Raw genomic sequence first — 10,976 nt, forward strand, 5'->3', positions numbered from 1 at the left:
GTAATGCCGCACTTCGTCTGGATGCGCCATTAGTATGTTTGGACAGGCGCACTAGTTCAAAAAAAATTGATACTAATGGCGCACCTTGGGCCAGGTGCGCCATTAGTAGTTTCAACACTAATGGCGTAGCAGAAGATGGTGCGCCATTAGTATATACTAATGGCGCACCGCCTGTCTGGTGCGCCATTAGTGTCAATCCCATCTATAGCCCTTTTTCTAGTAGTGGCATATGTTGTATTGCAATGCTTAGTTTTTACATCATATACACAATATTGAATGCAATCTCCTTAGTTGACACATCATATATGTGATTGCCCTTTGCTCACTTTCTTATTATATAAATCATATATTTGAATTATGTCATGCCATGATGTTTACATAGACAGCATGTATCTGAGTTATGGCATGCCAACCCATTTTCTAAAGACATAATATAGTTATATCATCTCATCCTGTTTACATAGTCATCATATTTTAAATTATTTCATTCTATCTGTGAATTATATCATGCCATCATGTTTCCATCGACGGCATGTATGTGATTTATGGCATGCCAACCACTTTAATAGACATATCGTATGTTTACATAGTCATCATATTTTGAAGTATGTCATTCTATCATGTTTAGTTAGCCATCGTACATGTGAAATTGTGTCATGCTATCCTGTTTAATTAGCCATCATATATGTGAAATTATGTCCTGCTATTCTGTTTGCTTAGACAACATAAATGTGAATTATTTCATGCCCTGTTTTCTTCCCTACTATCCATTGCACCTGTCTATCTTACAATGTCTGTACATTCAATTACTTTTCTTGTTTATCAGCCATTTCAATTGGAGGGAGTGATGGCAGTATCTGTGGGAGTAAAAACACGGTCTTCAGAAAAGATCGTGCTACCTGTCGATGCAGATAGAACCACGGTTGTACTTGCCCAAGAACCAGCCCCACCGCACATAACCCACACTCATGCAGATTGTACCCCTACCCAGTTGGACAGAGAACCAGCTACACCCCTTCTAACCCCAACCCCAGCAGATAGACACCCAGTTCCCGTTGACACAACACCGTCTCCACCACAGAGCACCCAAACACGAGCAGTTAGTAAGCCAACTGTAGTGCCCAAATCACGAGGACCACCACTCCGAACCCGAAGTCAACGCTTAAAGCGGAAGAAGAATTGTTCTCAGGTCAGGTTCCGTAGCTATGGTTCATACTACTTTGCTCTTGCATCACTGTATTTACTGATACCAACTAATTTCAAATTTGCAGGATGCAACTGAAATTCCAATGGCGCAACAGGTAAGTTTTAAACCTGCTTCTTCAACGTGTTTGGTTGTTTGCTGTTGTAACTTGCTCTATGTTGATTTCAGTTTCAATTGAATAAACAGTTATGTTCTCATGCCATGCACATTACAAGTGTTGTTATTGTTGTGTACTTTCCCACACTTATATTCTGTCTATGCTGCTTTGTCTTAAATAGATATGATTCGAACTGTATCTATCTTGATTTTGCAACATAAACTAGAATGATATAGACCATACAGTGACCATACTACATAGATATATGTTTGTTTCATGCTGTTATCCTGTCCACCTTACTACTGAACTGGTTTACCAAAATGAGTTTCATATACTACATTGTAAACCTGAGATGTGTTTGTTTGTTTCTCTTTTAGAACGCGGATAAAATATTGGAGAAGAGTACCCCGTTATGCAATGGTAAAGGAAGTAATGCAGATAAGGTTCAAGATAGTGAGACATCCCTGTTGGTCTCCAAGAAAGCTGATAAGAACTATATTGAAGACACTGGAGACAGCCCCAAAGTCCTGTCTTGATGTAGTGTTCGAGTTACTGGCTACAACTGCTGGCACTAGCTCTTCAAACTCGTTGCCTGAATCAGTTCGGCTTCTTGAGTCTCAACTTCAAGTTGAAAGACATCGATCAGATGTTATGCGATAGGAAGCCGAAGGACTGAGGAAGTCCCTGTAGAATTCAGATGCATACTTTCTGGTGCAACAGCAAGTGCTAGAGGACTTAAGCGCCAAACAAGATAAAGTGAGCTTGCTAAGCATCTTGCCAACATTATGGGTACCCAGGATGTTGTTTCTTGAGCTCTTCTGAAGTGGTTTCAGTTCTGGACTTGTTTTGCTGCGGCGTTTATATGATGATGTGTTCCCTATATTTGCACTGGTGGCGAACTTTGATGCCCAGTGGATGTAATATATGTAATAGCCGTGATAGTCTAGCGTAAGTTGCTTGCTTATTTATTTCCTTATTGTCTTGTTTATTTCTTTGCTTGTAGTCAGTGCAGTTCTTTTTCCGTGGTTTGCTAGTGGCTGCAATAACCTATTTTTTTAAAACTAGGCCACAATAACCATGGGCTACATATTTACTGTAGTTACCATTTCCCTCCTACGGGTCGTAGAAACAATGGGCCTTCTACGTGTCATAGACACAATGGGCCTTCTACGGGTCGTATCATCAATGGGCTTGTATGGGCCGTATGATCGGTTGGCCAAACATGGGCCAATAACAGACCGCATTATGGCCGTAAACGGGCTAGAATTGGAATTTTCTGTTCATGGGCCAACCATAACGGGTCGTCGTTAATCGGCCGTATTTGATAACGCTATGAAAATGGCCCAACGTATTAGCGGGCCACAAAACGGGCCGACTGTAATCTCGGGCTGAATTTAGCCCACAACAGAAAATGACAGTAACGGGTCGTAAGTAAATGAATGTTGGAAATGAGCCCAAGAGTAAATGGGCTCTGAGAAGGCCGAAAAATAACATGGGCTGGAAACGGCCAACGGAATAACGGGCCATTAATGGGTATAAAGTTATACATTGTTCATTACGGTCCAGTTTCACCATGGGCCGTTAATGGGTATAAAGTGATACACTGTTCACTTTGGGCCAGTTTCACCACGGGCCGTTAATGGGCCAAGAGTTATAAAGGGCCTCATATGGGTCGAAAGACGTCATGGGCCATACATGGGCCAGACGTGAAAACGGGCTGGAATCATATTGGATGGCCCAGATGACGCTACTGGGCCTAATTCGGATAGGGCGTAACGGGCCTTGGGTTAGCGGGTTGTAAATGGGCTATATGCGAACATGTCGTTAATAGGCTTTCCATGGGTCGGCCCGCCACCTTTTGACCAAGTCAAATGGGTCGGCCTTTTCACAAGAATGGGCCTCTATTGGGTCGTGCCACATGTCGACGTATCATAGGCGCCTTCTGTCCAATGAGTGGATGACATATGTCCCAACGATGAGCCGACACGTGTTTCTTCCAGCCAATGATGATTTTACACATGGAAAATCTCCATTGGTCGGGGCTGTTAACGGGTTATCGGATCCAAAACCCGATCGATAGCTTAACGGCGTTCCATTACGGTGGATGCCACGTGTCGATCACCCTTGACGAAAGCATTTCTGTGACACGCGATTTATCGTCATGGAAGTGGACACTTCCATGATGATAATTTTGGTAATGTCATGGAACACTTCTACGACAGCACAGGTATGATTATCTTGATTCTGTCCTAAAATCGTCATGGATGTACATGCATGACAAAAAACACGACCTACTGTGATAAACACGTATCATCGCGGAAGTGTACTTTTTTTTTGTAGTGATGAGAGTCCACTATAACTACGTATGGATTGAGTAAGATCCTTCAAGTAAGTTGTCATGGGTGCAAGCAATAAAAATTGCTCTCTAAATATGTATGATCTTTTAGTGTCGGAAAATAAGCATTGTACGAACTTGTGATGGTAAAGAAATAAAAGCGACGGACTGCATAATAAAGGTTGCTATCACAATGGGAAATACAACGTGACGTTCCTTTGCGTTAAAGGGTTGTGCATCCAAACAAAAAGCGCATGACAACCTCTACTTCCCTCTGCGAAGGGCCTATCTTTTACTTTTAGTACTTATCTTTATGCAGGAGTCATGGTGATCTTCACCATTCCCTTTAATTCGCTTTTTTTCTTTTTGGCAAGGATCAAGTGTTGGGAAAAGATCTAGACACATATATCCACTTGATGTAGGTGATCATGCGTTATTATTGTTGACATTACCCTTGAGGTAAATGGATGGGAGGCCAAATTATAAGCCCCTGTCTTTCTATGTGTCCGCCTAAAGCTTTGATCACAAGTATCACATGAGTGTTAGCAATTTTGAAAGACTAAATAATAGTTGAGTATGTGAACTTGCCCAATAAAAGCTCTTATATAGACTCTTTCTGAAACTACGATTAATTGGAATTACTTCTATGACCGAGATCATGGTTTGCTAGTTTTCAATGAAGTTTGTGGTCTATACTTTACCTTGTGATGAATTATCACTTTAGCATTATGTTGTTGTTCTAAAGATGATCATGATGCCCTCATGTTCGTATTTTATTTTATCGACACCTCTATATCTAAACATGTGGTCATGATTATGATTTCGGCTTTCGCTTGAGTACAAGAAAGTCTAAGCTTGGGGGAGTTAATACTTTCATTTTGCATCATGTTTTTATGTTGATATTTATTGCATTACGGACTATTATTTCACTTCATCATACAATAGTTATGCCTTTTCTCTCTTATTTTACAAGATTTACATGAAGAGGAAGAATGCCGGCGGCTGGAATTCTGGACCAAAAAGGAGCAAATCTGAATACCTATTATGCACAACTACAAATTTCCTGAAACTTTACGTAGAATTGTTTTGGAATAAAAAAATATTGGGAAAAGCAACAGAAGGGGACCCACCGGGTGGCTACAAGCCTAGGGTCGCGCCCTACCCCCCAGGGCGCACCTTCCGAGCTTGTGCCCCCCTGGCCAACCCCCAGTGTCCATCTTCTGCTATATGGAGGGTTTTGACCTAGAAAAAAAATAAGAAGGAAGCTTTCGGGAAGAAGCGCCGCTGTCTCGAGGCGGAACCCGGGAAGAAGCAATCTAGGGCTCCGGCAGAGCGATTATGCCAGGAAAACTTCCCTCCGGGAAGGGGCAATCGAAGCCATCATCATCACCAACAATCCTCTCATCGTGGGAGGGTCAATCGTCATCAACATCTTCACCAGCACCATCTCCTCTCAAACCCTAGTTCATCTCTTGTATTCAATCTTTGCCTCAGAATCTCATATTGGTACCTGTGGGTTGCTAGTAGTGTTGATTACTCATTGTAGTTGATGCTAGTCGGTTTATTTGGTGGAAGATCGTATGTTCATATCCTTAATGACATTTATTACCTCTTTGATCTTGAACATGAACATGCTTTGTGAGTAGTTACGTATGTTCCTGAGGACATGGGAGAAGTCTTGTTATAAGTAATCATGTGAATTTGGTATTCGTTTGATATTTTGATGAGATGTATGTTGTCTTTCCTCTAGTGGTGTTATGTGAACGTCGACTACATGACACTTCACCATTATTTGGGCCTAGGGGAAGGCATTGGGAAGTAATAAGTAGATGATGGGTTGCTAGAGTGACAGAAGCTTAAACCCTAGTTTATGTGTTGCTTCGTAAGGGGCTGATTTGGATCCACACGTTTCATGCTATGGTTAGATTTATCTTAATTCTTCTTTCATAGTTGCGGATGCTTGCGAGAGGGATTAATCATAAGTGGGAGGTTTGTCCAAGTAAGGACATCACCCTTAAACCCTAGTTTATGTGTTGCTTCGTAAAGGGCTGATTTGGATCCACACGTTTCATGCTATGGTTAGATTTATCTTAATTCTTCTTTCATAGTTGCGGATGCTTGCGAGAGGGATTAATCATAAGCGGGAGGTTTGTCCAAGTAAGGACATCACCCAAGCACCGGTCCACCCTCATATCAAATTATCAAAATAGCGAACGTGAATCATATGAGCATGATGAAAACTAACTTGATGAAAATCCCCATGTGTCCTCGGGAGCACTTTGCTTTATATAAGAGTTCGTCCAGGCTTATCCTTTGCTACAAAAAGGATTGGGCCACCTTGCTGCACCTTTGCTACACTTATTACTTGTTACCCGTTATGAATTATCTTATCACCAGACTATCTATTGCCGATAATTTCAGTGCTTGCAGAAAATACCTTGCTGGAAACCGCTTGTCATTTCCTTCTGCTCCTCGTTGGGTTTGCACTCCTACTTATCAAAAGGACTACATTGACCCCCTATACTTGTGGGTCATCAGCTGCATTGGCAATGGAGGAACTTTTCCAATCTTCTTGGAGACGACCGTTGGGGCGCTTCGACGAACTGGAAGCATTCGCCATTGTTGAAGCTCTAGAAGCAAGGCGAGGAGGGAGAGTTGCGGATGAGTAAGGAGGAAACAGGCAGGGTAGAAAGAGTTACTTCCCCTGTCGCCCTTTTATTTACTAGTAGTTACTCCGCATGTTCCCGAGGCGTCAAGCTTTATTTTGGAAACACGGGTTAGGAATGGATCTTCGGGCCCACCACGTCTTCCTTGGGCGGGTATGTCAAAATGTGGGGCAACTAAAGATTACCGAGAGTCGTTAGAGATCCCCAAAAAATAGGATTTCTCCTACAAGGAATTAACCTCGGGGAGTTGTCTTCAGATTTTTTTAAAATGTCAGGCTAGTTAAGCGATACCCTGAATATCCGAAGTACATTGATGCTCGGAAGCATATGAATGGTGCCGAGAGGGGGGCTTGTTAAAAGATATCTCATGTTATTTGATTATCATGTAAAACACATGGTCACGACCGGGAAGGCTAAGAAAACCTTGGAGCCAAGCATATCCTCGGAATTGGGAGCAGACAGGGAGGATGGAACTCGTTTGATAAGCCGAAGACTCAAAATTGTGGAATTATCCTAAAGAAGATGTCTGATGTCCTCGGCTTGAAAGACTAGTTCAGGGGCTACTGTTGGTGTCCTAGACTATGGGGTGCTTGCCACGTCGGCCCACTGGTTATGGGTCGGGCCTATGACCCCCTAATGATTGATGAATGAGCCATGCAAGCCTTGGCCCTCGGCGTAATCAACATGAATATCTCTGAAGGACTTGGCATACACTTCAAGGCATATTTGAATGACCAGAGTGCTTATCCCTAGATTGTAACCAACCATGTGTAATCCATAGATATCCCAGGTGCCTATATAAGTCGTGGGGTTTAAGACCGTAGAGGCACGACTACAAGTTTTAGAGCTTAGAACTCCTTCTTACGATCTCAAGGTAGATCATACTGTACTCAATACCCCATCACAATCTATATATCAAAACAAGACATAGGGTTTTACCTCTTTGACAGGGCCTGAATCTGGTAAACACCGTGTCCTTACTCTCTCCTGTTATCATCTAGCTCAGATCACCAAGCTTGGGATGTCCTACCCAAGATCTTCCAGTTTGAGCACCTATAGACAGGGAGCGGCGGCGGTGGGACAGGCGCAACGCCATGCGCGGAGCAGAGTTCGCAGACTCCAATGTCACGCTACTAAAAATCCTCACAGACCCAGAGCTCGCAACGGCCTGGGACCTCGACTGGTCAAAGACAACAATAGAGATGAGTAAGCACCATCTCCACCCCTTGACGAGGAGATGGCAAAGTATGGCGAGGAGTGGTGTCTCCTCGAGACCAATGTCGTCGCCGCTTCCGGCAACTCCCACAGCCCGTCTCTCCTCTTACCTACGTCCGCGATGTTCGCGGCCGCACTGCGCACGGGGGCAGGAGCAAGCAGAGAAGATCATTTGCGAGCGCCAGGCGGCGGCATGGAAGCCCTACCGCTACTCGAAGCCCGACGACGACGGCAGTGCCGCCCAGCCCGACATGGCGTACGCGGTCACCTTCAACTATATGGTAGTTTAAGTTTATTTCGTTTTAGTTCATTGGACGAAATATTGTTCGGTTTTATGTAAAAATTTCCTACGTTTGATTGAAAATCGTTCAGTTTGTTTAAATTTGCATCAACTATGTCTGTTAAATTTCGACCGGACATTTGCGGCTAGTTTTAAATGGCCTTCTTCCGTGCATCTATCTGCGGACGGTCTACGGACAGATACGGGTCCGATTTGAAAGAAGAGTGAGGCTCTGTTTGGTTCATCGTTTTCATTTCAAATACCCTTGTAAAATTTACAGACCTCCGTCCGTCGTTTTGCTTTCCGGCTAGAAATAGCTCTTGGCCAGTAAGTTACACCTGTAAATAAATTACAACCGTATTCATTTACGTCCATACCAAGCGCGGCCTAAGGCTCCGCTTGGATTAGCGTTTGGCCTCTCAATACCCCTGTAAAAACGATACAGACCTCTAGGCGTCGTTTTTTCTCCCGGCGAAACTCACGCTGCGGCCGGTATAATACAAGTGTATACAAAATCCGGATGTAATATCTTACACCGAATCCAAGCGGGCCCTAAGGCACCGCTTGGAATGGGGGTAATTTTATACGCATGTATTTATTTTACAGGTGTAAGTTACAGGTCAACAGTTAAGATCAGCCTGAAATGAAAACGAACCGGAGGAGGTCCGTATCTTATACCGGCCAGAAAACGAGCAGAAACGCTAATCCAAACAGGGCCTAAGGGGTTAAAGTTAAAGAAACGCTCTACCTAAAATACACTCTGTGTGCCGTGTAAAAATCAGAGACTCGGGGAGCCATGCAAAAGCGAGACATTGGGCAGGGGGGCGCGCATACGTGTGACCAGCTCGTCGACACGTTCGAAAGGGCGAATCGGGAAGGGCTCAAACCCCGGCCACGCGTGCGTACGGAGTGACGGCCCAAGTGGCCAAGTGTGCAAAAGGGTCGCGGGCACAGCTGCGTTGAGCTTTACATCTAGCCCATGCATGCACACATACACATACACATACACATACACAGAGTAGGATGCATGGATGGATGGAACTGATGATTTGTGTGGTGGTAGCTGCTGGCAGCCTAAATGCCGGATCCCCACAGCCGCTGAGCTTTCGGACGAAAAGCTGCTTAGCGTGCATGGGCAGGCATCAAAGTTACGCTTCTCCTTCTCATCGTCTCTGGCAAGCTATAGCATGTCTCCTTCTCGTGTTGCATGTACACGTACCGGTGCATGACACTTGTTAAGACTTGCTTAATTTGGCCCAGCGTGACGCATCAATTATTTGACACTAGACTAGATCGATCGACACGGGTGGGTGCATGGATCAGATGGTTACCTTTTGCCGATAGGGACTGGTCGAGTGATCCACCCGATCGGCTGAATCAATCATCGGTGTGCATGCAGCCGTGGCTAGGCAGTAGCACATGCAGCCTGGCTCTTCGCTGCCATGGTTTGCCATGCGACGTAAGTGTATCTTGTCATCAACACACATACAACGTGCGTGCATGCATATGCATGTGTGTATAGGCGAGGATGACACACTTAAATTATCTGCATCTTGGCAAGAACCTTGACTGTACTCCACAACACATATCTCTCCCTATTCCTCAAAAGGGAAAAATCTCTCCCTCCTCCCCTCCCAATCCCAAGCCAAAACAAAAACACAAAGGCTACGACTCAAATCGGCACGTGCGCGATTTGTAGCTTGCATGCTATTGCTACCTAGGCCATGACTTATCCGCTAAATTTAACAGGCCGGCCGGCCGGCTACCTACCAGCTGCTAACTATTTCAAAAGTCAAAATGTTGGCAGCGTGCAGCAGTTTAAAAGTTGCAGCTTTGGAATATATGAATATTCGACGAATTAAAGTTGACGTACATGCCGTACGTGCGTGCGGCGACTAGATATGATACAGCACACTGATTGATCAACCTACAAACAATAGACTTCCCCATGGAATTAATATATTGGTTTCAAATTGCAGCACAAAAACTTGACCATGCATGCAGTTGGTTTAGTTACCTTTCTTCCATTCACACGAATTCATAGTTCCATTTCATTTGGTTGATCCAGTATCACAGTTACCTTTCTACACGGTCGCACCATAGTGACACCGGAGGCGACACCTCACTGCTACCAGCATCCCCGCCTCTGGCTCCCTTGCCACGGTGGTCGCGGGCTTGATACCAAAGGAGGGGGAACTCATTTTCCGCTTGAAGGGTCACTGTACAAGCAGAAAGGCACGGTCAGACCATCTTGCTAGGGCGGCGGCCCTAGGAAGCGGTGGTGCCTCTTTGGGTGGAGTGGCTGCAATGGGCGTCGGGAAATCGACATAGGGAGTTCGGCTTGGACGGAGGGTGGTGTCGGTGCTCTCTCCCTAGAGCTTCGAGACTATGGCCTGGTGTGGGACGCCTAACGGCAGCTATTGCGCGGTACGGAAGGTCGTCCGATGGTTGTTTGGTGGCTAATTTGCTCACATATATGTGGTGGTCCTCTTCAGGGACGAATTTAAGGGGTCGAGGGGAGTAGTGGTTCTTGTAACCACATTTTCTCACGCCATCATAGCTTCGCCCCCTCTATGTGTGAAACCTGGCTTCGTTCCTAGTGCTGCTACAGACCAAGGATGTCCACCATGGACCGTGGTGTTGTGGTGGCTCCGTTTGTGGTGGTGGGCATGGTTATCTGGTGGTGAAGACGTTGGGCTTGCTCCTCATCTAGAGGACTCTAGCTTGCGAGGATGTCTGAGAGGCGACTCCGAATGTGGTGGTTGTTGTGCGGTGTTGCTGGTCGCGTGGGCAGCGGAGCACTGACTAGTGGTGATTGACGATGTTGTCGTGTCGGCACCAGGATGGTGGCACGGCGACACTGACACTTGGGAGTGGACCAAGGGCGGTCATGCCAGTTAAGGTGTCGAGTGGTTTGTCGACTGTGGTGGTGGTTGGCGGTGGTGAGATGCCACCTCAGGCAAATGATTGGGCATGATGCTACAATGAGGGGTATGGTGAACTCCACGTGAAATCTTAGCACCAGTTTCGAAGGATGTCGAGGATGGTGGCTTCCTTGGACATTGTTTCCCTTCTTGAAAGTGTCATCATTGAGCCCTTGAAGGATGGATCTTGAGCTCTTGGGGTGAAAACTCAGGCTTTGGCCTCGACCGGAGTGGGCATCTGTGATGTCCCCATCG

The sequence above is a fragment of the Triticum dicoccoides genome, chromosome 5B (genome assembly GCF_002162155.2).
Source record: "Triticum dicoccoides isolate Atlit2015 ecotype Zavitan chromosome 5B, WEW_v2.0, whole genome shotgun sequence".
NCBI classification, from domain to species: Eukaryota; Viridiplantae; Streptophyta; class Magnoliopsida; order Poales; family Poaceae; genus Triticum; species Triticum dicoccoides.